This window comes from Triturus cristatus, chromosome 4_1 (genome assembly GCF_964204655.1).
Source record: "Triturus cristatus chromosome 4_1, aTriCri1.1, whole genome shotgun sequence".
Taxonomy (NCBI): Eukaryota; Metazoa; Chordata; class Amphibia; order Caudata; family Salamandridae; genus Triturus; species Triturus cristatus.
In genome coordinates, this window is record NC_140585.1 from 107,363,604 (window position 1) to 107,386,546 (window position 22,943).

At 44.4% G+C, this 22,943-nt stretch overlaps 51 non-coding genes across 51 annotated transcripts in view; 12 read left to right on the forward strand and 39 right to left on the reverse strand.

Moving 5' to 3' along the window:
• The window catches only part of TRNAM-CAU (transfer RNA methionine (anticodon CAU)), a 73-nt gene extending 44 nt beyond the window's left edge, over positions 1-29 (forward strand). Inside the window, exon 1 of the tRNA in view lies at positions 1-29. This exon is cut by the window's left edge and continues 44 nt beyond it. This is a non-coding gene — a tRNA (tRNA-Met).
• A 199-nt stretch (positions 30-228) lies between these two features.
• Positions 229-300, reverse strand: TRNAA-UGC (transfer RNA alanine (anticodon UGC)). Its single transcript has one exon. It is a non-coding gene; the product is annotated as a tRNA-Ala (tRNA).
• Positions 301-429: 129 nt separating this feature from the next.
• On the reverse strand, positions 430-515 carry TRNAY-GUA (transfer RNA tyrosine (anticodon GUA)). Its single transcript is given in 2 exon segments — positions 430-465; positions 479-515. It is a non-coding gene; the product is annotated as a tRNA-Tyr (tRNA).
• Positions 516-1,283: 768 nt separating this feature from the next.
• Positions 1,284-1,355, reverse strand: TRNAA-UGC (transfer RNA alanine (anticodon UGC)). The gene has a single exon. It is a non-coding gene; the product is annotated as a tRNA-Ala (tRNA).
• Positions 1,356-1,512: 157 nt separating this feature from the next.
• On the forward strand, positions 1,513-1,585 carry TRNAM-CAU (transfer RNA methionine (anticodon CAU)). The gene has a single exon. It is a non-coding gene; the product is annotated as a tRNA-Met (tRNA).
• Positions 1,586-1,784: 199 nt separating this feature from the next.
• Positions 1,785-1,856, reverse strand: TRNAA-CGC (transfer RNA alanine (anticodon CGC)). Its single transcript has one exon. It is a non-coding gene; the product is annotated as a tRNA-Ala (tRNA).
• A 129-nt stretch (positions 1,857-1,985) lies between these two features.
• Positions 1,986-2,071, reverse strand: TRNAY-GUA (transfer RNA tyrosine (anticodon GUA)). The gene is given in 2 exon segments: positions 1,986-2,021; positions 2,035-2,071. It is a non-coding gene; the product is annotated as a tRNA-Tyr (tRNA).
• A 997-nt stretch (positions 2,072-3,068) lies between these two features.
• On the forward strand, positions 3,069-3,141 carry TRNAM-CAU (transfer RNA methionine (anticodon CAU)). Its single transcript has one exon. It is a non-coding gene; the product is annotated as a tRNA-Met (tRNA).
• A 199-nt stretch (positions 3,142-3,340) lies between these two features.
• TRNAA-UGC (transfer RNA alanine (anticodon UGC)) lies at positions 3,341-3,412 on the reverse strand. Its single transcript has one exon. It is a non-coding gene; the product is annotated as a tRNA-Ala (tRNA).
• A 129-nt stretch (positions 3,413-3,541) lies between these two features.
• Positions 3,542-3,627, reverse strand: TRNAY-GUA (transfer RNA tyrosine (anticodon GUA)). The gene is given in 2 exon segments: positions 3,542-3,577; positions 3,591-3,627. It is a non-coding gene; the product is annotated as a tRNA-Tyr (tRNA).
• Positions 3,628-4,395: 768 nt separating this feature from the next.
• Positions 4,396-4,467, reverse strand: TRNAA-UGC (transfer RNA alanine (anticodon UGC)). Its single transcript has one exon. It is a non-coding gene; the product is annotated as a tRNA-Ala (tRNA).
• A 429-nt stretch (positions 4,468-4,896) lies between these two features.
• On the reverse strand, positions 4,897-4,968 carry TRNAA-CGC (transfer RNA alanine (anticodon CGC)). Its single transcript has one exon. It is a non-coding gene; the product is annotated as a tRNA-Ala (tRNA).
• A 1,212-nt stretch (positions 4,969-6,180) lies between these two features.
• TRNAM-CAU (transfer RNA methionine (anticodon CAU)) lies at positions 6,181-6,253 on the forward strand. Its single transcript has one exon. It is a non-coding gene; the product is annotated as a tRNA-Met (tRNA).
• A 199-nt stretch (positions 6,254-6,452) lies between these two features.
• TRNAA-CGC (transfer RNA alanine (anticodon CGC)) lies at positions 6,453-6,524 on the reverse strand. The gene has a single exon. It is a non-coding gene; the product is annotated as a tRNA-Ala (tRNA).
• A 129-nt stretch (positions 6,525-6,653) lies between these two features.
• On the reverse strand, positions 6,654-6,739 carry TRNAY-GUA (transfer RNA tyrosine (anticodon GUA)). The gene is given in 2 exon segments: positions 6,654-6,689; positions 6,703-6,739. It is a non-coding gene; the product is annotated as a tRNA-Tyr (tRNA).
• A 768-nt stretch (positions 6,740-7,507) lies between these two features.
• On the reverse strand, positions 7,508-7,579 carry TRNAA-UGC (transfer RNA alanine (anticodon UGC)). Its single transcript has one exon. It is a non-coding gene; the product is annotated as a tRNA-Ala (tRNA).
• A 157-nt stretch (positions 7,580-7,736) lies between these two features.
• Positions 7,737-7,809, forward strand: TRNAM-CAU (transfer RNA methionine (anticodon CAU)). The gene has a single exon. It is a non-coding gene; the product is annotated as a tRNA-Met (tRNA).
• Positions 7,810-8,008: 199 nt separating this feature from the next.
• TRNAA-CGC (transfer RNA alanine (anticodon CGC)) lies at positions 8,009-8,080 on the reverse strand. The gene has a single exon. It is a non-coding gene; the product is annotated as a tRNA-Ala (tRNA).
• Positions 8,081-8,209: 129 nt separating this feature from the next.
• On the reverse strand, positions 8,210-8,295 carry TRNAY-GUA (transfer RNA tyrosine (anticodon GUA)). Its single transcript is given in 2 exon segments — positions 8,210-8,245; positions 8,259-8,295. It is a non-coding gene; the product is annotated as a tRNA-Tyr (tRNA).
• A 768-nt stretch (positions 8,296-9,063) lies between these two features.
• On the reverse strand, positions 9,064-9,135 carry TRNAA-UGC (transfer RNA alanine (anticodon UGC)). Its single transcript has one exon. It is a non-coding gene; the product is annotated as a tRNA-Ala (tRNA).
• A 429-nt stretch (positions 9,136-9,564) lies between these two features.
• TRNAA-CGC (transfer RNA alanine (anticodon CGC)) lies at positions 9,565-9,636 on the reverse strand. Its single transcript has one exon. It is a non-coding gene; the product is annotated as a tRNA-Ala (tRNA).
• A 129-nt stretch (positions 9,637-9,765) lies between these two features.
• TRNAY-GUA (transfer RNA tyrosine (anticodon GUA)) lies at positions 9,766-9,851 on the reverse strand. Its single transcript is given in 2 exon segments — positions 9,766-9,801; positions 9,815-9,851. It is a non-coding gene; the product is annotated as a tRNA-Tyr (tRNA).
• A 997-nt stretch (positions 9,852-10,848) lies between these two features.
• On the forward strand, positions 10,849-10,921 carry TRNAM-CAU (transfer RNA methionine (anticodon CAU)). Its single transcript has one exon. It is a non-coding gene; the product is annotated as a tRNA-Met (tRNA).
• A 199-nt stretch (positions 10,922-11,120) lies between these two features.
• Positions 11,121-11,192, reverse strand: TRNAA-CGC (transfer RNA alanine (anticodon CGC)). The gene has a single exon. It is a non-coding gene; the product is annotated as a tRNA-Ala (tRNA).
• Positions 11,193-11,321: 129 nt separating this feature from the next.
• Positions 11,322-11,407, reverse strand: TRNAY-GUA (transfer RNA tyrosine (anticodon GUA)). Its single transcript is given in 2 exon segments — positions 11,322-11,357; positions 11,371-11,407. It is a non-coding gene; the product is annotated as a tRNA-Tyr (tRNA).
• Positions 11,408-12,175: 768 nt separating this feature from the next.
• On the reverse strand, positions 12,176-12,247 carry TRNAA-UGC (transfer RNA alanine (anticodon UGC)). The gene has a single exon. It is a non-coding gene; the product is annotated as a tRNA-Ala (tRNA).
• Positions 12,248-12,404: 157 nt separating this feature from the next.
• Positions 12,405-12,477, forward strand: TRNAM-CAU (transfer RNA methionine (anticodon CAU)). Its single transcript has one exon. It is a non-coding gene; the product is annotated as a tRNA-Met (tRNA).
• Positions 12,478-12,676: 199 nt separating this feature from the next.
• TRNAA-UGC (transfer RNA alanine (anticodon UGC)) lies at positions 12,677-12,748 on the reverse strand. The gene has a single exon. It is a non-coding gene; the product is annotated as a tRNA-Ala (tRNA).
• Positions 12,749-12,877: 129 nt separating this feature from the next.
• TRNAY-GUA (transfer RNA tyrosine (anticodon GUA)) lies at positions 12,878-12,963 on the reverse strand. The gene is given in 2 exon segments: positions 12,878-12,913; positions 12,927-12,963. It is a non-coding gene; the product is annotated as a tRNA-Tyr (tRNA).
• A 768-nt stretch (positions 12,964-13,731) lies between these two features.
• On the reverse strand, positions 13,732-13,803 carry TRNAA-UGC (transfer RNA alanine (anticodon UGC)). Its single transcript has one exon. It is a non-coding gene; the product is annotated as a tRNA-Ala (tRNA).
• A 157-nt stretch (positions 13,804-13,960) lies between these two features.
• Positions 13,961-14,033, forward strand: TRNAM-CAU (transfer RNA methionine (anticodon CAU)). The gene has a single exon. It is a non-coding gene; the product is annotated as a tRNA-Met (tRNA).
• Positions 14,034-14,232: 199 nt separating this feature from the next.
• TRNAA-CGC (transfer RNA alanine (anticodon CGC)) lies at positions 14,233-14,304 on the reverse strand. The gene has a single exon. It is a non-coding gene; the product is annotated as a tRNA-Ala (tRNA).
• Positions 14,305-14,433: 129 nt separating this feature from the next.
• On the reverse strand, positions 14,434-14,519 carry TRNAY-GUA (transfer RNA tyrosine (anticodon GUA)). The gene is given in 2 exon segments: positions 14,434-14,469; positions 14,483-14,519. It is a non-coding gene; the product is annotated as a tRNA-Tyr (tRNA).
• A 768-nt stretch (positions 14,520-15,287) lies between these two features.
• TRNAA-UGC (transfer RNA alanine (anticodon UGC)) lies at positions 15,288-15,359 on the reverse strand. Its single transcript has one exon. It is a non-coding gene; the product is annotated as a tRNA-Ala (tRNA).
• Positions 15,360-15,516: 157 nt separating this feature from the next.
• TRNAM-CAU (transfer RNA methionine (anticodon CAU)) lies at positions 15,517-15,589 on the forward strand. Its single transcript has one exon. It is a non-coding gene; the product is annotated as a tRNA-Met (tRNA).
• Positions 15,590-15,788: 199 nt separating this feature from the next.
• Positions 15,789-15,860, reverse strand: TRNAA-CGC (transfer RNA alanine (anticodon CGC)). The gene has a single exon. It is a non-coding gene; the product is annotated as a tRNA-Ala (tRNA).
• A 129-nt stretch (positions 15,861-15,989) lies between these two features.
• On the reverse strand, positions 15,990-16,075 carry TRNAY-GUA (transfer RNA tyrosine (anticodon GUA)). Its single transcript is given in 2 exon segments — positions 15,990-16,025; positions 16,039-16,075. It is a non-coding gene; the product is annotated as a tRNA-Tyr (tRNA).
• Positions 16,076-16,843: 768 nt separating this feature from the next.
• TRNAA-UGC (transfer RNA alanine (anticodon UGC)) lies at positions 16,844-16,915 on the reverse strand. The gene has a single exon. It is a non-coding gene; the product is annotated as a tRNA-Ala (tRNA).
• A 156-nt stretch (positions 16,916-17,071) lies between these two features.
• Positions 17,072-17,144, forward strand: TRNAM-CAU (transfer RNA methionine (anticodon CAU)). The gene has a single exon. It is a non-coding gene; the product is annotated as a tRNA-Met (tRNA).
• Positions 17,145-17,343: 199 nt separating this feature from the next.
• Positions 17,344-17,415, reverse strand: TRNAA-UGC (transfer RNA alanine (anticodon UGC)). The gene has a single exon. It is a non-coding gene; the product is annotated as a tRNA-Ala (tRNA).
• Positions 17,416-17,544: 129 nt separating this feature from the next.
• TRNAY-GUA (transfer RNA tyrosine (anticodon GUA)) lies at positions 17,545-17,630 on the reverse strand. The gene is given in 2 exon segments: positions 17,545-17,580; positions 17,594-17,630. It is a non-coding gene; the product is annotated as a tRNA-Tyr (tRNA).
• A 768-nt stretch (positions 17,631-18,398) lies between these two features.
• Positions 18,399-18,470, reverse strand: TRNAA-UGC (transfer RNA alanine (anticodon UGC)). The gene has a single exon. It is a non-coding gene; the product is annotated as a tRNA-Ala (tRNA).
• Positions 18,471-18,627: 157 nt separating this feature from the next.
• On the forward strand, positions 18,628-18,700 carry TRNAM-CAU (transfer RNA methionine (anticodon CAU)). The gene has a single exon. It is a non-coding gene; the product is annotated as a tRNA-Met (tRNA).
• A 199-nt stretch (positions 18,701-18,899) lies between these two features.
• On the reverse strand, positions 18,900-18,971 carry TRNAA-CGC (transfer RNA alanine (anticodon CGC)). Its single transcript has one exon. It is a non-coding gene; the product is annotated as a tRNA-Ala (tRNA).
• Positions 18,972-19,100: 129 nt separating this feature from the next.
• On the reverse strand, positions 19,101-19,186 carry TRNAY-GUA (transfer RNA tyrosine (anticodon GUA)). The gene is given in 2 exon segments: positions 19,101-19,136; positions 19,150-19,186. It is a non-coding gene; the product is annotated as a tRNA-Tyr (tRNA).
• A 768-nt stretch (positions 19,187-19,954) lies between these two features.
• Positions 19,955-20,026, reverse strand: TRNAA-UGC (transfer RNA alanine (anticodon UGC)). The gene has a single exon. It is a non-coding gene; the product is annotated as a tRNA-Ala (tRNA).
• A 429-nt stretch (positions 20,027-20,455) lies between these two features.
• On the reverse strand, positions 20,456-20,527 carry TRNAA-CGC (transfer RNA alanine (anticodon CGC)). The gene has a single exon. It is a non-coding gene; the product is annotated as a tRNA-Ala (tRNA).
• A 129-nt stretch (positions 20,528-20,656) lies between these two features.
• Positions 20,657-20,742, reverse strand: TRNAY-GUA (transfer RNA tyrosine (anticodon GUA)). The gene is given in 2 exon segments: positions 20,657-20,692; positions 20,706-20,742. It is a non-coding gene; the product is annotated as a tRNA-Tyr (tRNA).
• A 997-nt stretch (positions 20,743-21,739) lies between these two features.
• TRNAM-CAU (transfer RNA methionine (anticodon CAU)) lies at positions 21,740-21,812 on the forward strand. The gene has a single exon. It is a non-coding gene; the product is annotated as a tRNA-Met (tRNA).
• Positions 21,813-22,011: 199 nt separating this feature from the next.
• TRNAA-CGC (transfer RNA alanine (anticodon CGC)) lies at positions 22,012-22,083 on the reverse strand. Its single transcript has one exon. It is a non-coding gene; the product is annotated as a tRNA-Ala (tRNA).
• A 129-nt stretch (positions 22,084-22,212) lies between these two features.
• On the reverse strand, positions 22,213-22,298 carry TRNAY-GUA (transfer RNA tyrosine (anticodon GUA)). The gene is given in 2 exon segments: positions 22,213-22,248; positions 22,262-22,298. It is a non-coding gene; the product is annotated as a tRNA-Tyr (tRNA).
• Between the last annotated feature and the right edge of the window lie 645 nt (positions 22,299-22,943).

Here is a 22,943-nt window from a genome sequence, read left to right on the forward strand (position 1 = left end):
GGTCCTGAGTTCGATCCTCAGAGAGGGCATTTATTTCCTTCTTTTGGAATGCAAAATTCTCCGATTTTCTTGAAATGCGCAAACTATGCCTAGTTCAAAGATTTTTCCAAAGCAAATGTCTGACTATTTAAGTGGGGCTCTCACCCCAACTGCATGACAAACTTCTTCTTTCTGCATGATGGCAGGCTAGCCTTCTGGAAAAAAGCCAAGATAAGGAACAGAGGCTCCTGGAGATGCCGGGGATTGAACCCGGGACCTCATACATGCAAAGCATGCGCTCTACCACTGAGCTACATCCCCACTTTTGCACTCGAGCTGTTTGATGGATGCAAGGAATCCCTGAAACCCAGGGACTGCAAAGTCTCGATCATAATCAATGGAAGGTATTGTTTGAATAAAAGTGAAAGATATGGAAATCGAAGCAAAAAATCCTTCGAGCCGGATTTGAACCAGCGACCTAAGGATGTCTGACTTTATGCTACAGTCCTCCGCTCTACCAACTGAGCTATCGAAGGAGTGGCTGAAGTATCTTTCAGCGCTGTAATTATCTCTCGCTCAAGAAAGGTTGTGGGGGTGGGGATCAGGAGCAGATCGATGAAAATCATGAACATTACCTGCAGCTCCCTCTCAAAGTCACCAGTTCTTAGAGCACACTGTAAGGTACGTCTTATCACCCCAAAGGAGGATTTCAGACCAAAGTTCATGTTCTGTCTTGGCTTGGGGATAAGCAGGGGTGCTCCAAATTTCAATTTTACAGAAAGGAAAGGAACTTTGATACAAAGACCTTGGGCAGCATTGGTGGCAAATGGATGGCTGCGCGGAACCATGAAAGAAATGACAGAAAGTTATGGGAGTCATTACTACGCACCCAGCATCAAGAACGTGCATTTTGGATGCATTTTCAAAAGGAAAGAGAACGGAAAAATCTGTAGATTGAAGGTGATTGAGATAAACAAAATATTCCGTTTTTCTAAAAGCTACTGTAAAGAGTCTCTGGTTTAGAAGAAGAACCCTTACCAATGATCAAGAGAGATGCGACAGATTTCTATCATCAAAGCATTATGGTTGTCAAGATGAATCATCACTTTGATGTCTTCAACAAGTAGGATTCTTTTGATCTATAATCATCAAAAATGAGATAGCCCCATTTCATGGGATTTTTCAAGGCAAACGTCTGACAGATTAAGCGGGGTCCTCATCCCGGTTGGAGGACATATCTCTTCCTTCATCATGATGCCAGCCTAGCTTTCGGCCCAAAATCCAAGGTAAGCATGGCAAAAGTCTGGAGATGCCGGGGATTGAACCCGGGGCCTCATACATGCAAAGCATGCGCTCTACCACTGAGCTACATCCCCACTTCTGCAAGGTTTGACTGTATGATTGGAAACCCTGCATTGAACCGACGGCCACATCACCCCATTCGACTCTGCAGTATACAATGTCAGTCAGGAAAATCCTTCAGCCTTGTACCTGGATGATCTTCATGGTCTTATGTACAGATGCCTATATACAGCCTTCTTAGCGCAGTAGGCAGCGCGTCAGTCTCATAATCTGAAGGTCCTGAGTTCGATCCTCAGAGAGGGCATTTATTTCCTTCTTTTGGAATGCAAAATTCTCCGATTTTCTTGAAATGCGCAAACTATGCCTAGTTCAAAGATTTTTCCAAAGCAAATGTCTGACTATTTAAGTGGGGCTCTCACCCCAACTGCATGACAAACTTCTTCTTTCTGCATGATGGCAGGCTAGCCTTCTGGAAAAAAGCCAAGATAAGGAACAGAGGCTCCTGGAGATGCCGGGGATTGAACCCGGGACCTCATACATGCGAAGCATGCGCTCTACCACTGAGCTACATCCCCACTTTTGCACTCGAGCTGTTTGATGGATGCAAGGAATCCCTGAAACCCAGGGACTGCAAAGTCTCGATCATAATCAATGGAAGGTATTGTTTGAATAAAAGTGAAATATATGGAAATCGAAGCACAAAATCCTTCGAGCCGGATTTGAACCAGCGACCTAAGGATGTCTGACTTTATGCTACAGTCCTCCGCTCTACCAACTGAGCTATCGAAGGAGTGGCTGAAGTATCTTTCAGCGCTGTAATTATCTCTCGCTCAAGAAAGGTTGTGGGGGTGGGGATCAGGAGCAGATCGATGAAAATCATGAACATTACCTGCAGCTCCCTCTCAAAGTCACCAGTTCTTAGAGCACACTGTAAGGTACGTCTTATCACCCCAAAGGAGGATTTCAGACCAAAGTTCATGTTCTGTCTTGGCTTGGGGATAAGCAGGGGTGCTCCAAATTTCAATTTTACAGAAAGGAAAGGAACTTTGATACAAAGACCTTGGGCAGCATTGGTGGCAAATGGATGGCTGCGCGGAACCATGAAAGAAATGACAGAAAGTTATGGGAGTCATTACTACGCACCCAGCATCAAGAACGTGCATTTTGGATGCATTTTCAAAAGGAAAGAGAACGGAAAAATCTGTAGATTGAAGGTGATTGAGATAAACAAAATATTCCGTTTTTCTAAAAGCTACTGTAAAGAGTCTCTGGTTTAGAAGAAGAACCCTTACCAATGATCAAGAGAGATGCGACTGATTTCTATCATCAAAGCATTATGGTTGTCAAGATGAATCATCACTTTGATGTCTTCAACAAGTAGGATTCTTTTGATCTATAATCATCAAAAATGAGATAGCCCCATTTCATGGGATTTTTCAAGGCAAACGTCTGACAGATTAAGCGGGGTCCTCATCCCGGTTGGAGGACATATCTCTTCCTTCATCATGATGCCAGCCTAGGTTTCGGCCCAAAATCCAAGGTAAGCATGGCAAAAGTCTGGAGATGCCGGGGATTGAACCCGGGGCCTCATACATGCAAAGCATGTGCTCTTCCACTGAGCTACATCCCCACTTCTGCAAGGTTTGACTGTATGATTGGAAACCCTGCATTGAACCGACGGCCACATCACCCCATTCGACTCTGCAGTATACAATGTCAGTCAGGAAAATCCTTCAGCCTTGTACCTGGATGATCTTCATGGTCTTATGTACAGATGCCTATATACAGCCTTCTTAGCGCAGTAGGCAGCGCGTCAGTCTCATAATCTGAAGGTCCTGAGTTCGATCCTCAGAGAGGGCATTTATTTCCTTCTTTTGGAATGCAAAATTCTCCGATTTTCTTGAAATGCGCAAACTATGCCTAGTTCAAAGATTTTTCCAAAGCAAATGTCTGACTATTTAAGTGGGGCTCTCACCCCAACTGCATGACAAACTTCTTCTTTCTGCATGATGGCAGGCTAGCCTTCTGGAAAAAAGCCAAGATAAGGAACAGAGGCTCCTGGAGATGCCGGGGATTGAACCCGGGACCTCATACATGCAAAGCATGCGCTCTACCACTGAGCTACATCCCCACTTTTGCACTCGAGCTGTTTGATGGATGCAAGGAATCCCTGAAACCCAGGGACTGCAAAGTCTCGATCATAATCAATGGAAGGTATTGTTTGAATAAAAGTGAAAGATATGGAAATCGAAGCAAAAAATCCTTCGAGCCGGATTTGAACCAGCGACCTAAGGATGTCTGACTTTATGCTACAGTCCTCCGCTCTACCAACTGAGCTATCGAAGGAGTGGCTGAAGTATCTTTCAGCGCTGTAATTATCTCTCGCTCAAGAAAGGTTGTGGGGGTGGGGATCAGGAGCAGATCGATGAAAATCATGAACATTACCTGCAGCTCCCTCTCAAAGTCACCAGTTCTTAGAGCACACTGTAAGGTACGTCTTATCACCCCAAAGGAGGATTTCAGACCAAAGTTCATGTTCTGTCTTGGCTTGGGGATAAGCAGGGGTGCTCCAAATTTCAATTTTACAGAAAGGAAAGGAACTTTGATACAAAGACCTTGGGCAGCATTGGTGGCAAATGGATGGCTGCGCGGAACCATGAAAGAAATGACAGAAAGTTATGGGAGTCATTACTACGCACCCAGCATCAAGAACGTGCATTTTGGATGCATTTTCAAAAGGAAAGAGAACGGAAAAATCTGTAGATTGAAGGTGATTGAGATAAACAAAATATTCCGTTTTTCTAAAAGCTACTGTAAAGAGTCTCTGGTTTAGAAGAAGAACCCTTACCAATGATCAAGAGAGATGCGACAGATTTCTATCATCAAAGCATTATGGTTGTCAAGATGAATCATCACTTTGATGTCTTCAACAAGTAGGATTCTTTTGATCTATAATCATCAAAAATGAGATAGCCCCATTTCATGGGATTTTTCAAGGCAAACGTCTGACAGATTAAGCGGGGTCCTCATCCCGGTTGGAGGACATATCTCTTCCTTCATCATGATGCCAGCCTAGCTTTCGGCCCAAAATCCAAGGTAAGCATGGCAAAAGTCTGGAGATGCCGGGGATTGAACCCGGGGCCTCATACATGCAAAGCATGCGCTCTACCACTGAGCTACATCCCCACTTCTGCAAGGTTTGACTGTATGATTGGAAACCCTGCATTGAACCGACGGCCACATCACCCCATTCGACTCTGCAGTATACAATGTCAGTCAGGAAAATCCTTCAGCCTTGTACCTGGATGATCTTCATGGTCTTATGTACAGATGCCTATATACAGTCTTCTTAGCGCAGTAGGCAGCGCGTCAGTCTCATAATCTGAAGGTCCTGAGTTCGATCCTCAGAGAGGGCATTTATTTCCTTCTTTTGGAATGCAAAATTCTCCGATTTTCTTGAAATGCGCAAACTATGCCTAGTTCAAAGATTTTTCCAAAGCAAATGTCTGACTATTTAAGTGGGGCTCTCACCCCAACTGCATGACAAACTTCTTCTTTCTGCATGATGGCAGGCTTGCCTTCTGGAAAAAAGCCAAGATAAGGAACAGTGGCTCCTGGAGATGCCGGGGATTGAACCCGGGACCTCATACATGCGAAGCATGCGCTCTACCACTGAGCTACATCCCCACTTTTGCCCTCGAGCTGTTTGATGGATGCAAGGAATCCCTGAAACCCAGGGACTGCAAAGTCTCGATCATAATCAATGGAAGGTATTGTTTGAATAAAAGTGAAATATATGGAAATCGAAGCAAAAAATCCTTCGAGCCGGATTTGAACCAGCAACCTAAGGATGTCTGACTTTATGCTACAGTCCTCCGCTCTACCAACTGAGCTATCGAAGGAGTGGCTGAAGAATCTTTCAGCGCTGTAATTATCTCTCGCTCAAGAAAGGTTGTGGGGGTGGGGATCAGGAGCAGATCGATGAAAATCATGAACATTACCTGCAGCTCCCTCTCAAAGTCACCAGTTCTTAGAGCACACTGTAAGGTACATCTTATCACCCCAAAGGAGGATTTCAGACCAAAGTTCATGTTCTGTCTTGGCTTGGGGATAAGCAGGGGTGCTCCAAATTTCAATTTTACAGAAAGGAAAGGAACTTTGATACAAAGACCTTGGGCAGCATTGGTGGCAAATGGATGGCTGCGCGGAACCATGAAAGAAATGACAGAAAGTTATGGGAGTCATTACTACGCACCCAGCATCAAGAACGTGCATTTTGGATGCATTTTCAAAAGGAAAGAGAACGGAAAAATCTGTAGATTGAAGGTGATTGAGATAAACAAAATATTCCGTTTTTCTAAAAGCTACTGTAAAGAGTCTCTGGTTTAGAAGAAGAACCCTTACCAATGATCAAGAGAGATGCGACAGATTTCTATCATCAAAGCATTATGGTTGTCAAGATGAATCATCACTTTGATGTCTTCAACAAGTAGGATTCTTTTGATCTATAATCATCAAAAATGAGATAGCCCCATTTCATGGGATTTTTCAAGGCAAACGTCTGACAGATTAAGCGGGGTCCTCATCCCGGTTGGAGGACATATCTCTTCCTTCATCATGATGCCAGCCTAGCTTTCGGCCCAAAATCCAAGGTAAGCATGGCAAAAGTCTGGAGATGCCGGGGATTGAACCCAGGGCCTCATACATGCAAAGCATGCGCTCTTCCACTGAGCTACATCCCCACTTCTGCAAGGTTTGACTGTATGATTGGAAACCCTGCATTGAACCGACGGCCACATCACCCCATTCGACTCTGCAGTATACAATGTCAGTCAGGAAAATCCTTCAGCCTTGTACCTGGATGATCTTCATGGTCTTATGTACAGATGCCTATATACAGCCTTCTTAGCGCAGTAGGCAGCGCGTCAGTCTCATAATCTGAAGGTCCTGAGTTCGATCCTCAGAGAGGGCATTTATTTCCTTCTTTTGGAATGCAAAATTCTCCGATTTTCTTGAAATGCGCAAACTATGCCTAGTTCAAAGATTTTTCCAAAGCAAATGTCTGACTATTTAAGTGGGGCTCTCACCCCAACTGCATGACAAACTTCTTCTTTCTGCATGATGGCAGGCTAGCCTTCTGGAAAAAAGCCAAGATAAGGAACAGAGGCTCCTGGAGATGCCGGGGATTGAACCCGGGACCTCATACATGCGAAGCATGCGCTCTACCACTGAGCTACATCCCCACTTTTGCACTCGAGCTGTTTGATGGATGCAAGGAATCCCTGAAACCCAGGGACTGCAAAGTCTCGATCATAATCAATGGAAGGTATTGTTTGAATAAAAGTGAAAGATATGGAAATCGAAGCAAAAAATCCTTCGAGCCGGATTTGAACCAGCGACCTAAGGATGTCTGACTTTATGCTACAGTCCTCCGCTCTACCAACTGAGCTATCGAAGGAGTGGCTGAAGTATCTTTCAGCGCTGTAATTATCTCTCGCTCAAGAAAGGTTGTGGGGGTGGGGATCAGGAGCAGATCGATGAAAATCATGAACATTACCTGCAGCTCCCTCTCAAAGTCACCAGTTCTTAGAGCACACTGTAAGGTACGTCTTATCACCCCAAAGGAGGATTTCAGACCAAAGTTCATGTTCTGTCTTGGCTTGGGGATAAGCAGGGGTGCTCCAAATTTCAATTTTACAGAAAGGAAAGGAACTTTGATACAAAGACCTTGGGCAGCATTGGTGGCAAATGGATGGCTGCGCGGAACCATGAAAGAAATGACAGAAAGTTATGGGAGTCATTACTACGCACCCAGCATCAAGAACGTGCATTTTGGATGCATTTTCAAAAGGAAAGAGAACGGAAAAATCTGTAGATTGAAGGTGATTGAGATAAACAAAATATTCCGTTTTTCTAAAAGCTACTGTAAAGAGTCTCTGGTTTAGAAGAAGAACCCTTACCAATGATCAAGAGAGATGCGACAGATTTCTATCATCAAAGCATTATGGTTGTCAAGATGAATCATCACTTTGATGTCTTCAACAAGTAGGATTCTTTTGATCTATAATCATCAAAAATGAGATAGCCCCATTTCATGGGATTTTTCAAGGCAAACGTCTGACAGATTAAGCGGGGTCCTCATCCCGGTTGGAGGACATATCTCTTCCTTCATCATGATGCCAGCCTAGCTTTCGGCCCAAAATCCAAGGTAAGCATGGCAAAAGTCTGGAGATGCCGGGGATTGAACCCGGGGCCTCATACATGCAAAGCATGCGCTCTACCACTGAGCTACATCCCCACTTCTGCAAGGTTTGACTGTATGATTGGAAACCCTGCATTGAACCGACGGCCACATCACCCCATTCGACTCTGCAGTATACAATGTCAGTCAGGAAAATCCTTCAGCCTTGTACCTGGATGATCTTCATGGTCTTATGTACAGATGCCTATATACAGCCTTCTTAGCGCAGTAGGCAGCGCGTCAGTCTCATAATCTGAAGGTCCTGAGTTCGATCCTCAGAGAGGGCATTTATTTCCTTCTTTTGGAATGCAAAATTCTCCGATTTTTTTGAAATGCGCAAACTATGCCTAGTTCAAAGATTTTTCCAAAGCAAATGTCTGACTATTTAAGTGGGGCTCTCACCCCAACTGCATGACAAACTTCTTCTTTCTGCATGATGGCAGGCTAGCCTTCTGGAAAAAAGCCAAGATAAGGAACAGAGGCTCCTGGAGATGCCGGGGATTGAACCCGGGACCTCATACATGCGAAGCATGCGCTCTACCACTGAGCTACATCCCCACTTTTGCACTCGAGCTGTTTGATGGATGCAAGGAATCCCTGAAACCCAGGGACTGCAAAGTCTCGATCATAATCAATGGAAGGTATTGTTTGAATAAAAGTGAAATATATGGAAATCGAAGCACAAAATCCTTCGAGCCGGATTTGAACCAGCGACCTAAGGATGTCTGACTTTATGCTACAGTCCTCCGCTCTACCAACTGAGCTATCGAAGGAGTGGCTGAAGTATCTTTCAGCGCTGTAATTATCTCTCGCTCAAGAAAGGTTGTGGGGGTGGGGATCAGGAGCAGATCGATGAAAATCATGAACATTACCTGCAGCTCCCTCTCAAAGTCACCAGTTCTTAGAGCACACTGTAAGGTACGTCTTATCACCCCAAAGGAGGATTTCAGACCAAAGTTCATGTTCTGTCTTGGCTTGGGGATAAGCAGGGGTGCTCCAAATTTCAATTTTACAGAAAGGAAAGGAACTTTGATACAAAGACCTTGGGCAGCATTGGTGGCAAATGGATGGCTGCGCGGAACCATGAAAGAAATGACAGAAAGTTATGGGAGTCATTACTACGCACCCAGCATCAAGAACGTGCATTTTGGATGCATTTTCAAAAGGAAAGAGAACGGAAAAATCTGTAGATTGAAGGTGATTGAGATAAACAAAATATTCCGTTTTTCTAAAAGCTACTGTAAAGAGTCTCTGGTTTAGAAGAAGAACCCTTACCAATGATCAAGAGAGATGCGACAGATTTCTATCATCAAAGCATTATGGTTGTCAAGATGAATCATCACTTTGATGTCTTCAACAAGTAGGATTCTTTTGATCTATAATCATCAAAAATGAGATAGCCCCATTTCATGGGATTTTTCAAGGCAAACGTCTGACAGATTAAGCGGGGTCCTCATCCCGGTTGGAGGACATATCTCTTCCTTCATCATGATGCCAGCCTAGCTTTCGGCCCAAAATCCAAGGTAAGCATGGCAAAAGTCTGGAGATGCCGGGGATTGAACCCGGGGCCTCATACATGCAAAGCATGCGCTCTACCACTGAGCTACATCCCCACTTCTGCAAGGTTTGACTGTATGATTGGAAACCCTGCATTGAACCGACGGCCACATCACCCCATTCGACTCTGCAGTATACAATGTCAGTCAGGAAAATCCTTCAGCCTTGTACCTGGATGATCTTCATGGTCTTATGTACAGATGCCTATATACAGTCTTCTTAGCGCAGTAGGCAGCGCGTCAGTCTCATAATCTGAAGGTCCTGAGTTCGATCCTCAGAGAGGGCATTTATTTCCTTCTTTTGGAATGCAAAATTCTCCGATTTTCTTGAAATGCGCAAACTATGCCTAGTTCAAAGATTTTTCCAAAGCAAATGTCTGACTATTTAAGTGGGGCTCTCACCCCAACTGCATGACAAACTTCTTCTTTCTGCATGATGGCAGGCTTGCCTTCTGGAAAAAAGCCAAGATAAGGAACAGTGGCTCCTGGAGATGCCGGGGATTGAACCCGGGACCTCATACATGCGAAGCATGCGCTCTACCACTGAGCTACATCCCCACTTTTGCCCTCGAGCTGTTTGATGGATGCAAGGAATCCCTGAAACCCAGGGACTGCAAAGTCTCGATCATAATCAATGGAAGGTATTGTTTGAATAAAAGTGAAATATATGGAAATCGAAGCAAAAAATCCTTCGAGCCGGATTTGAACCAGCGACCTAAGGATGTCTGACTTTATGCTACAGTCCTCCGCTCTACCAACTGAGCTATCGAAGGAGTGGCTGAAGAATCTTTCAGCGCTGTAATTATCTCTCGCTCAAGAAAGGTTGTGGGGGTGGGGATCAGGAGCAGATCGATGAAAATCATGAACATTACCTGCAGCTCCCTCTCAAAGTCACCAGTTCTTAGAGCACACTGTAAGGTACATCTTATCACCCCAAAGGAGGATTTCAGACCAAAGTTCATGTTCTGTCTTGGCTTGGGGATAAGCAGGGGTGCTCCAAATTTCAATTTTACAGAAAGGAAAGGAACTTTGATACAAAGACCTTGGGCAGCATTGGTGGCAAATGGATGGCTGCGCGGAACCATGAAAGAAATGACAGAAAGTTATGGGAGTCATTACTACGCACCCAGCATCAAGAACGTGCATTTTGGATGCATTTTCAAAAGGAAAGAGAACGGAAAAATCTGTAGATTGAAGGTGATTGAGATAAACAAAATATTCCGTTTTTCTAAAAGCTACTGTAAAGAGTCTCTGGTTTAGAAGAAGAACCCTTACCAATGATCAAGAGAGATGCGACAGATTTCTATCATCAAAGCATTATGGTTGTCAAGATGAATCATCACTTTGATGTCTTCAACAAGTAGGATTCTTTTGATCTATAATCATCAAAAATGAGATAGCCCCATTTCATGGGATTTTTCAAGGCAAACGTCTGACAGATTAAGCGGGGTCCTCATCCCGGTTGGAGGACATATCTCTTCCTTCATCATGATGCCAGCCTAGCTTTCGGCCCAAAATCCAAGGTAAGCATGGCAAAAGTCTGGAGATGCCGGGGATTGAACCCGGGGCCTCATACATGCAAAGCATGCGCTCTTCCACTGAGCTACATCCCCACTTCTGCAAGGTTTGACTGTATGATTGGAAACCCTGCATTGAACCGACGGCCACATCACCCCATTCGACTCTGCAGTATACAATGTCAGTCAGGAAAATCCTTCAGCCTTGTACCTGGATGATCTTCATGGTCTTATGTACAGATGCCTATATACAGCCTTCTTAGCGCAGTAGGCAGCGCGTCAGTCTCATAATCTGAAGGTCCTGAGTTCGATCCTCAGAGAGGGCATTTATTTCCTTCTTTTGGAATGCAAAATTCTCCGATTTTCTTGAAATGCGCAAACTATGCCTAGTTCAAAGATTTTTCCAAAGCAAATGTCTGACTATTTAAGTGGGGCTCTCACCCCAACTGCATGACAAACTTCTTCTTTCTGCATGATGGCAGGCTAGCCTTCTGGAAAAAAGCCAAGATAAGGAACAGAGGCTCCTGGAGATGCCGGGGATTGAACCCGGGACCTCATACATGCGAAGCATGCGCTCTACCACTGAGCTACATCCCCACTTTTGCACTCGAGCTGTTTGATGGATGCAAGGAATCCCTGAAACCCAGGGACTGCAAAGTCTCGATCATAATCAATGGAAGGTATTGTTTGAATAAAAGTGAAATATATGGAAATCGAAGCACAAAATCCTTCGAGCCGGATTTGAACCAGCGACCTAAGGATGTCTGACTTTATGCTACAGTCCTCCGCTCTACCAACTGAGCTATCGAAGGAGTGGCTGAAGTATCTTTCAGCGCTGTAATTATCTCTCGCTCAAGAAAGGTTGTGGGGGTGGGGATCAGGAGCAGATCGATGAAAATCATGAACATTACCTGCAGCTCCCTCTCAAAGTCACCAGTTCTTAGAGCACACTGTAAGGTACGTCTTATCACCCCAAAGGAGGATTTCAGACCAAAGTTCATGTTCTGTCTTGGCTTGGGGATAAGCAGGGGTGCTCCAAATTTCAATTTTACAGAAAGGAAAGGAACTTTGATACAAAGACCTTGGGCAGCATTGGTGGCAAATGGATGGCTGCGCGGAACCATGAAAGAAATGACAGAAAGTTATGGGAGTCATTACTACGCACCCAGCATCAAGAACGTGCATTTTGGATGCATTTTCAAAAGGAAAGAGAACGGAAAAATCTGTAGATTGAAGGTGATTGAGATAAACAAAATATTCCGTTTTTCTAAAAGCTACTGTAAAGAGTCTCTGGTTTAGAAGAAGAACCCTTACCAATGATCAAGAGAGATGCGACAGATTTCTATCATCAAAGCATTATGGTTGTCAAGATGAATCATCACTTTGATGTCTTCAACAAGTAGGATTCTTTTGATCTATAATCATCAAAAATGAGATAGCCCCATTTCATGGGATTTTTCAAGGCAAACGTCTGACAGATTAAGCGGGGTCCTCATCCCGGTTGGAGGACATATCTCTTCCTTCATCATGATGCCAGCCTAGCTTTCGGCCCAAAATCCAAGGTAAGCATGGCAAAAGTCTGGAGATGCCGGGGATTGAACCCGGGGCCTCATACATGCAAAGCATGCGCTCTACCACTGAGCTACATCCCCACTTCTGCAAGGTTTGACTGTATGATTGGAAACCCTGCATTGAACCGACGGCCACATCACCCCATTCGACTCTGCAGTATACAATGTCAGTCAGGAAAATCCTTCAGCCTTGTACCTGGATGATCTTCATGGTCTTATGTACAGATGCCTATATACAGCCTTCTTAGCGCAGTAGGCAGCGCGTCAGTCTCATAATCTGAAGGTCCTGAGTTCGATCCTCAGAGAGGGCATTTATTTCCTTCTTTTGGAATGCAAAATTCTCCGATTTTCTTGAAATGCGCAAACTATGCCTAGTTCAAAGATTTTTCCAAAGCAAATGTCTGACTATTTAAGTGGGGCTCTCACCCCAACTGCATGACAAACTTCTTCTTTCTGCATGATGGCAGGCTAGCCTTCTGGAAAAAAGCCAAGATAAGGAACAGAGGCTCCTGGAGATGCCGGGGATTGAACCCGGGACCTCATACATGCAAAGCATGCGCTCTACCACTGAGCTACATCCCCACTTTTGCACTCGAGCTGTTTGATGGATGCAAGGAATCCCTGAAACCCAGGGACTGCAAAGTCTCGATCATAATCAATGGAAGGTATTGTTTGAATAAAAGTGAAAGATATGGAAATCGAAGCAAAAAATCCTTCGAGCCGGATTTGAACCAGCGACCTAAGGATGTCTGACTTTATGCTACAGTCCTCCGCTCTACCAACTGAGCTATCGAAGGAGTGGCTGAAGTATCTTTCAGCGCTGTAATTATCTCTCGCTCAAGAAAGGTTGTGGGGGTGGGGATCAGGAGCAGATCGATGAAAATCATGAACATTACCTGCAGCTCCCTCTCAAAGTCACCAGTTCTTAGAGCACACTGTAAGGTACGTCTTATCACCCCAAAGGAGGATTTCAGACCAAAGTTCATGTTCTGTCTTGGCTTGGGGATAAGCAGGGGTGCTCCAAATTTCAATTTTACAGAAAGGAAAGGAACTTTGATACAAAGACCTTGGGCAGCATTGGTGGCAAATGGATGGCTGCGCGGAACCATGAAAGAAATGACAGAAAGTTATGGGAGTCATTACTACGCACCCAGCATCAAGAACGTGCATTTTGGATGCATTTTCAAAAGGAAAGAGAACGGAAAAATCTGTAGATTGAAGGTGATTGAGATAAACAAAATATTCCGTTTTTCTAAAAGCTACTGTAAAGAGTCTCTGGTTTAGAAGAAGAACCCTTACCAATGATCAAGAGAGATGCGACAGATTTCTATCATCAAAGCATTATGGTTGTCAAGATGAATCATCACTTTGATGTCTTCAACAAGTAGGATTCTTTTGATCTATAATCATCAAAAATGAGATAGCCCCATTTCATGGGATTTTTCAAGGCAAACGTCTGACAGATTAAGCGGGGTCCTCATCCCGGTTGGAGGACATATCTCTTCCTTCATCATGATGCCAGCCTAGCTTTCGGCCCAAAATCCAAGGTAAGCATGGCAAAAGTCTGGAGATGCCGGGGATTGAACCCGGGGCCTCATACATGCAAAGCATGCGCTCTACCACTGAGCTACATCCCCACTTCTGCAAGGTTTGACTGTATGATTGGAAACCCTGCATTGAACCGACGGCCACATCACCCCATTCGACTCTGCAGTATACAATGTCAGTCAGGAAAATCCTTCAGCCTTGTACCTGGATGATCTTCATGGTCTTATGTACAGATGCCTATATACAGCCTTCTTAGCGCAGTAGGCAGCGCGTCAGTCTCATAATCTGAAGGTCCTGAGTTCGATCCTCAGAGAGGGCATTTATTTCCTTCTTTTGGAATGCAAAATTCTCCGATTTTCTTGAAATGCGCAAACTATGCCTAGTTCAAAGATTTTTCCAAAGCAAATGTCTGACTATTTAAGTGGGGCTCTCACCCCAACTGCATGACAAACTTCTTCTTTCTGCATGATGGCAGGCTAGCCTTCTGGAAAAAAGCCAAGATAAGGAACAGAGGCTCCTGGAGATGCCGGGGATTGAACCCGGGACCTCATACATGCGAAGCATGCGCTCTACCACTGAGCTACATCCCCACTTTTGCACTCGAGTTGTTTGATGGATGCAAGGAATCCCTGAAACCCAGGGACTGCAAAGTCTCGATCATAATCAATGGAAGGTATTGTTTGAATAAAAGTGAAATATATGGAAATCGAAGCACAAAATCCTTCGAGCCGGATTTGAACCAGCGACCTAAGGATGTCTGACTTTATGCTACAGTCCTCCGCTCTACCAACTGAGCTATCGAAGGAGTGGCTGAAGTATCTTTCAGCGCTGTAATTATCTCTCGCTCAAGAAAGGTTGTGGGGGTGGGGATCAGGAGCAGATCGATGAAAATCATGAACATTACCTGCAGCTCCCTCTCAAAGTCACCAGTTCTTAGAGCACACTGTAAGGTACGTCTTATCACCCCAAAGGAGGATTTCAGACCAAAGTTCATGTTCTGTCTTGGCTTGGGGATAAGCAGGGGTGCTCCAAATTTCAATTTTACAGAAAGGAAAGGAACTTTGATACAAAGACCTTGGGCAGCATTGGTGGCAAATGGATGGCTGCGCGGAACCATGAAAGAAATGACAGAAAGTTATGGGAGTCATTACTACGCACCCAGCATCAAGAACGTGCATTTTGGATGCATTTTCAAAAGGAAAGAGAACGGAAAAATCTGTAGATTGAAGGTGATTGAGATAAACAAAATATTCCGTTTTTCTAAAAGCTACTGTAAAGAGTCTCTGGTTTAGAAGAAGAACCCTTACCAATGATCAAGAGAGATGCGACAGATTTCTATCATCAAAGCATTATGGTTGTCAAGATGAATCATCACTTTGATGTCTTCAACAAGTAGGATTCTTTTGATCTATAATCATCAAAAATGAGATAGCCCCATTTCATGGGATTTTTCAAGGCAAACGTCTGACAGATTAAGCGGGGTCCTCATCCCGGTTGGAGGACATATCTCTTCCTTCATCATGATGCCAGCCTAGCTTTCGGCCCAAAATCCAAGGTAAGCATGGCAAAAGTCTGGAGATGCCGGGGATTGAACCCGGGGCCTCATACATGCAAAGCATGCGCTCTACCACTGAGCTACATCCCCACTTCTGCAAGGTTTGACTGTATGATTGGAAACCCTGCATTGAACCGACGGCCACATCACCCCATTCGACTCTGCAGTATACAATGTCAGTCAGGAAAATCCTTCAGCCTTGTACCTGGATGATCTTCATGGTCTTATGTACAGATGCCTATATACAGCCTTCTTAGCGCAGTAGGCAGCGCGTCAGTCTCATAATCTGAAGGTCCTGAGTTCGATCCTCAGAGAGGGCATTTATTTCCTTCTTTTGGAATGCAAAATTCTCCGATTTTCTTGAAATGCGCAAACTATGCCTAGTTCAAAGATTTTTCCAAAGCAAATGTCTGACTATTTAAGTGGGGCTCTCACCCCAACTGCATGACAAACTTCTTCTTTCTGCATGATGGCAGGCTAGCCTTCTGGAAAAAAGCCAAGATAAGGAACAGAGGCTCCTGGAGATGCCGGGGATTGAACCCGGGACCTCATACATGCGAAGCATGCGCTCTACCACTGAGCTACATCCCCACTTTTGCACTCGAGCTGTTTGATGGATGCAAGGAATCCCTGAAACCCAGGGACTGCAAAGTCTCGATCATAATCAATGGAAGGTATTGTTTGAATAAAAGTGAAATATATGGAAATCGAAGCACAAAATCCTTCGAGCCGGATTTGAACCAGCGACCTAAGGATGTCTGACTTTATGCTACAGTCCTCCGCTCTACCAACTGAGCTATCGAAGGAGTGGCTGAAGTATCTTTCAGCGCTGTAATTATCTCTCGCTCAAGAAAGGTTGTGGGGGTGGGGATCAGGAGCAGATCGATGAAAATCATGAACATTACCTGCAGCTCCCTCTCAAAGTCACCAGTTCTTAGAGCACACTGTAAGGTACGTCTTATCACCCCAAAGGAGGATTTCAGACCAAAGTTCATGTTCTGTCTTGGCTTGGGGATAAGCAGGGGTGCTCCAAATTTCAATTTTACAGAAAGGAAAGGAACTTTGATACAAAGACCTTGGGCAGCATTGGTGGCAAATGGATGGCTGCGCGGAACCATGAAAGAAATGACAGAAAGTTATGGGAGTCATTACTACGCACCCAGCATCAAGAACGTGCATTTTGGATGCATTTTCAAAAGGAAAGAGAACGGAAAAATCTGTAGATTGAAGGTGATTGAGATAAACAAAATATTCCGTTTTTCTAAAAGCTACTGTAAAGAGTCTCTGGTTTAGAAGAAGAACCCTTACCAATGATCAAGAGAGATGCGACAGATTTCTATCATCAAAGCATTATGGTTGTCAAGATGAATCATCACTTTGATGTCTTCAACAAGTAGGATTCTTTTGATCTATAATCATCAAAAATGAGATAGCCCCATTTCATGGGATTTTTCAAGGCAAACGTCTGACAGATTAAGCGGGGTCCTCATCCCGGTTGGAGGACATATCTCTTCCTTCATCATGATGCCAGCCTAGCTTTCGGCCCAAAATCCAAGGTAAGCATGGCAAAAGTCTGGAGATGCCGGGGATTGAACCCGGGGCCTCATACATGCAAAGCATGCGCTCTACCACTGAGCTACATCCCCACTTCTGCAAGGTTTGACTGTATGATTGGAAACCCTGCATTGAACCGACGGCCACATCACCCCATTCGACTCTGCAGTATACAATGTCAGTCAGGAAAATCCTTCGGCCATGAAATGGATGATCTTCATGGTCTTATGTACAGATGCCTATATACAGCCTTCTTAGCGCAGTAGGCAGCGCGTCAGTCTCATAATCTGAAGGTCCTGAGTTCGATCCTCAGAGAGGGCATTTATTTCCTTCTTTTGGAATGCAAAATTCTCCGATTTTCTTGAAATGCACAAACTATGCCTAGTTCAAAGATTTTTCCAAAGCAAATGTCTGACTATTTAAGTGGGGCTCTCACCCCAACTGCATGACAAACTTCTTCTTTCTGCATGATGGCAGGCTAGCCTTCTGGAAAAAAGCCAAGATAAGGAACAGAGGCTCCTGGAGATGCCGGGGATTGAACCCGGGACCTCATACATGCAAGGCATGCGCTCTACCACTGAGCTACATCCCCACTTTTGCACTCGAGCTGTTTGATGGATGCAAGGAATCCCTGAAACCCAGGGACTGCAAAGTCTCGATCATAATCAATGGAAGGTATTGTTTGAATAAAAGTGAAAGATATGGAAATCGAAGCAAAAAATCCTTCGAGCCGGATTTGAACCAGCGACCTAAGGATGTCTGACTTTATGCTACAGTCCTCCGCTCTACCAACTGAGCTATCGAAGGAGTGGCTGAAGTATCTTTCAGCGCTGTAATTATCTCTCGCTCAAGAAAGGTTGTGGGGGTGGGGATCAGGAGCAGATCGATGAAAATCATGAACATTACCTGCAGCTCCCTCTCAAAGTCACCAGTTCTTAGAGCACACTGTAAGGTACGTCTTATCACCCCAAAGGAGGATTTCAGACCAAAGTTCATGTTCTGTCTTGGCTTGGGGATAAGCAGGGGTGCTCCAAATTTCAATTTTACAGAAAGGAAAGGAACTTTGATACAAAGACCTTGGGCAGCATTGGTGGCAAATGGATGGCTGCGCGGAACCATGAAAGAAATGACAGAAAGTTATGGGAGTCATTACTACGCACCCAGCATCAAGAAAGTGCATTTTGGATGCATTTTCAAAAGGAAAGAGAACGGAAAAATCTGTAGATTGAAGGTGATTGAGATAAACAAAATATTCCGTTTTTCTAAAAGCTACTGTAAAGAGTCTCTGGTTTAGAAGAAGAACCCTTACCAATGATCAAGAGAGATGCGACAGATTTCTATCATCAAAGCATTATGGTTGTCAAGATGAATCATCACTTTGATGTCTTCAACAAGTAGGATTCTTTTGATCTATAATCATCAAAAATGAGATAGCCCCATTTCATGGGATTTTTCAAGGCAAACGTCTGACAGATTAAGCGGGGTCCTCATCCCGGTTGGAGGACATATCTCTTCCTTCATCATGATGCCAGCCTAGCTTTCGGCCCAAAATCCAAGGTAAGCATGGCAAAAGTCTGGAGATGCCGGGGATTGAACCCGGGGCCTCATACATGCAAAGCATGCGCTCTACCACTGAGCTACATCCCCACTTCTGCAAGGTTTGACTGTATGATTGGAAACCCTGCATTGAACCGACGGCCACATCACCCCATTCGACTCTGCAGTATACAATGTCAGTCAGGAAAATCCTTCAGCCTTGTACCTGGATGATCTTCATGGTCTTATGTACAGATGCCTATATACAGCCTTCTTAGCGCAGTAGGCAGCGCGTCAGTCTCATAATCTGAAGGTCCTGAGTTCGATCCTCAGAGAGGGCATTTATTTCCTTCTTTTGGAATGCAAAATTCTCCGATTTTCTTGAAATGCGCAAACTATGCCTAGTTCAAAGATTTTTCCAAAGCAAATGTCTGACTATTTAAGTGGGGCTCTCACCCCAACTGCATGACAAACTTCTTCTTTCTGCATGATGGCAGGCTAGCCTTCTGGAAAAAAGCCAAGATAAGGAACAGAGGCTCCTGGAGATGCCGGGGATTGAACCCGGGACCTCATACATGCGAAGCATGCGCTCTACCACTGAGCTACATCCCCACTTTTGCACTCGAGCTGTTTGATGGATGCAAGGAATCCCTGAAACCCAGGGACTGCAAAGTCTCGATCATAATCAATGGAAGGTATTGTTTGAATAAAAGTGAAATATATGGAAATCGAAGCACAAAATCCTTCGAGCCGGATTTGAACCAGCGACCTAAGGATGTCTGACTTTATGCTACAGTCCTCCGCTCTACCAACTGAGCTATCGAAGGAGTGGCTGAAGTATCTTTCAGCGCTGTAATTATCTCTCGCTCAAGAAAGGTTGTGGGGGTGGGGATCAGGAGCAGATCGATGAAAATCATGAACATTACCTGCAGCTCCCTCTCAAAGTCACCAGTTCTTAGAGCACACTGTAAGGTACGTCTTATCACCCCAAAGGAGGATTTCAGACCAAAGTTCATGTTCTGTCTTGGCTTGGGGATAAGCAGGGGTGCTCCAAATTTCAATTTTACAGAAAGGAAAGGAACTTTGATACAAAGACCTTGGGCAGCATTGGTGGCAAATGGATGGCTGCGCGGAACCATGAAAGAAATGACAGAAAGTTATGGGAGTCATTACTACGCACCCAGCATCAAGAACGTGCATTTTGGATGCATTTTCAAAAGGAAAGAGAACGGAAAAATCTGTAGATTGAAGGTGATTGAGATAAACAAAATATTCCGTTTTTCTAAAAGCTACTGTAAAGAGTCTCTGGTTTAGAAGAAGAACCCTTACCAATGATCAAGAGAGATGCGACAGATTTCTATCATCAAAGCATTATGGTTGTCAAGATGAATCATCACTTTGATGTCTTCAACAAGTAGGATTCTTTTGATCTATAATCATCAAAAATGAGATAGCCCCATTTCATGGGATTTTTCAAGGCAAACGTCTGACAGATTAAGCGGGGTCCTCATCCCGGTTGGAGGACATATCTCTTCCTTCATCATGATGCCAGCCTAGCTTTCGGCCCAAAATCCAAGGTAAGCATGGCAAAAGTCTGGAGATGCCGGGGATTGAACCCGGGGCCTCATACATGCAAAGCATGCGCTCTACCACTGAGCTACATCCCCACTTCTGCAAGGTTTGACTGTATGATTGGAAACCCTGCATTGAACCGACGGCCACATCACCCCATTCGACTCTGCAGTATACAATGTCAGTCAGGAAAATCCTTCAGCCTTGTACCTGGATGATCTTCATGGTCTTATGTACAGATGCCTATATACAGTCTTCTTAGCGCAGTAGGCAGCGCGTCAGTCTCATAATCTGAAGGTCCTGAGTTCGATCCTCAGAGAGGGCATTTATTTCCTTCTTTTGGAATGCAAAATTCTCCGATTTTCTTGAAATGCGCAAACTATGCCTAGTTCAAAGATTTTTCCAAAGCAAATGTCTGACTATTTAAGTGGGGCTCTCACCCCAACTGCATGACAAACTTCTTCTTTCTGCATGATGGCAGGCTTGCCTTCTGGAAAAAAGCCAAGATAAGGAACAGTGGCTCCTGGAGATGCCGGGGATTGAACCCGGGACCTCATACATGCGAAGCATGCGCTCTACCACTGAGCTACATCCCCACTTTTGCCCTCGAGCTGTTTGATGGATGCAAGGAATCCCTGAAACCCAGGGACTGCAAAGTCTCGATCATAATCAATGGAAGGTATTGTTTGAATAAAAGTGAAATATATGGAAATCGAAGCAAAAAATCCTTCGAGCCGGATTTGAACCAGCGACCTAAGGATGTCTGACTTTATGCTACAGTCCTCCGCTCTACCAACTGAGCTATCGAAGGAGTGGCTGAAGAATCTTTCAGCGCTGTAATTATCTCTCGCTCAAGAAAGGTTGTGGGGGTGGGGATCAGGAGCAGATCGATGAAAATCATGAACATTACCTGCAGCTCCCTCTCAAAGTCACCAGTTCTTAGAGCACACTGTAAGGTACATCTTATCACCCCAAAGGAGGATTTCAGACCAAAGTTCATGTTCTGTCTTGGCTTGGGGATAAGCAGGGGTGCTCCAAATTTCAATTTTACAGAAAGGAAAGGAACTTTGATACAAAGACCTTGGGCAGCATTGGTGGCAAATGGATGGCTGCGCGGAACCATGAAAGAAATGACAGAAAGTTATGGGAGTCATTACTACGCACCCAGCATCAAGAACGTGCATTTTGGATGCATTTTCAAAAGGAAAGAGAACGGAAAAATCTGTAGATTGAAGGTGATTGAGATAAACAAAATATTCCGTTTTTCTAAAAGCTACTGTAAAGAGTCTCTGGTTTAGAAGAAGAACCCTTACCAATGATCAAGAGAGATGCGACAGATTTCTATCATCAAAGCATTATGGTTGTCAAGATGAATCATCACTTTGATGTCTTCAACAAGTAGGATTCTTTTGATCTATAATCATCAAAAATGAGATAGCCCCATTTCATGGGATTTTTCAAGGCAAACGTCTGACAGATTAAGCGGGGTCCTCATCCCGGTTGGAGGACATATCTCTTCCTTCATCATGATGCCAGCCTAGCTTTCGGCCCAAAATCCAAGGTAAGCATGGCAAAAGTCTGGAGATGCCGGGGATTGAACCCGGGGCCTCATACATGCAAAGCATGCGCTCTTCCACTGAGCTACATCCCCACTTCTGCAAGGTTTGACTGTATGATTGGAAACCCTGCATTGAACCGACGGCCACATCACCCCATTCGACTCTGCAGTATACAATGTCAGTCAGGAAAATCCTTCAGCCTTGTACCTGGATGATCTTCATGGTCTTATGTACAGATGCCTATATACAGCCTTCTTAGCGCAGTAGGCAGCGCGTCAGTCTCATAATCTGAAGGTCCTGAGTTCGATCCTCAGAGAGGGCATTTATTTCCTTCTTTTGGAATGCAAAATTCTCCGATTTTCTTGAAATGCGCAAACTATGCCTAGTTCAAAGATTTTTCCAAAGCAAATGTCTGACTATTTAAGTGGGGCTCTCACCCCAACTGCATGACAAACTTCTTCTTTCTGCATGATGGCAGGCTAGCCTTCTGGAAAAAAGCCAAGATAAGGAACAGAGGCTCCTGGAGATGCCGGGGATTGAACCCGGGACCTCATACATGCGAAGCATGCGCTCTACCACTGAGCTACATCCCCACTTTTGCACTCGAGCTGTTTGATGGATGCAAGGAATCCCTGAAACCCAGGGACTGCAAAGTCTCGATCATAATCAATGGAAGGTATTGTTTGAATAAAAGTGAAATATATGGAAATCGAAGCACAAAATCCTTCGAGCCGGATTTGAACCAGCGACCTAAGGATGTCTGACTTTATGCTACAGTCCTCCGCTCTACCAACTGAGCTATCGAAGGAGTGGCTGAAGTATCTTTCAGCGCTGTAATTATCTCTCGCTCAAGAAAGGTTGTGGGGGTGGGGATCAGGAGCAGATCGATGAAAATCATGAACATTACCTGCAGCTCCCTCTCAAAGTCACCAGTTCTTAGAGCACACTGTAAGGTACGTCTTATCACCCCAAAGGAGGATTTCAGACCAAAGTTCATGTTCTGTCTTGGCTTGGGGATAAGCAGGGGTGCTCCAAATTTCAATTTTACAGAAAGGAAAGGAACTTTGATACAAAGACCTTGGGCAGCATTGGTGGCAAATGGATGGCTGCGCGGAACCATGAAAGAAATGACAGAAAGTTATGGGAGTCATTACTACGCACCCAGCATCAAGAACGTGCATTTTGGATGCATTTTCAAAAGGAAAGAGAACGGAAAAATCTGTAGATTGAAGGTGATTGAGATAAACAAAATATTCCGTTTTTCTAAAAGCTACTGTAAAGAGTCTCTGGTTTAGAAGAAGAACCCTTACCAATGATCAAGAGAGATGCGACAGATTTCTATCATCAAAGCATTATGGTTGTCAAGATGAATCATCACTTTGATGTCTTCAACAAGTAGGATTCTTTTGATCTATAATCATCAAAAATGAGATAGCCCCATTTCATGGGATTT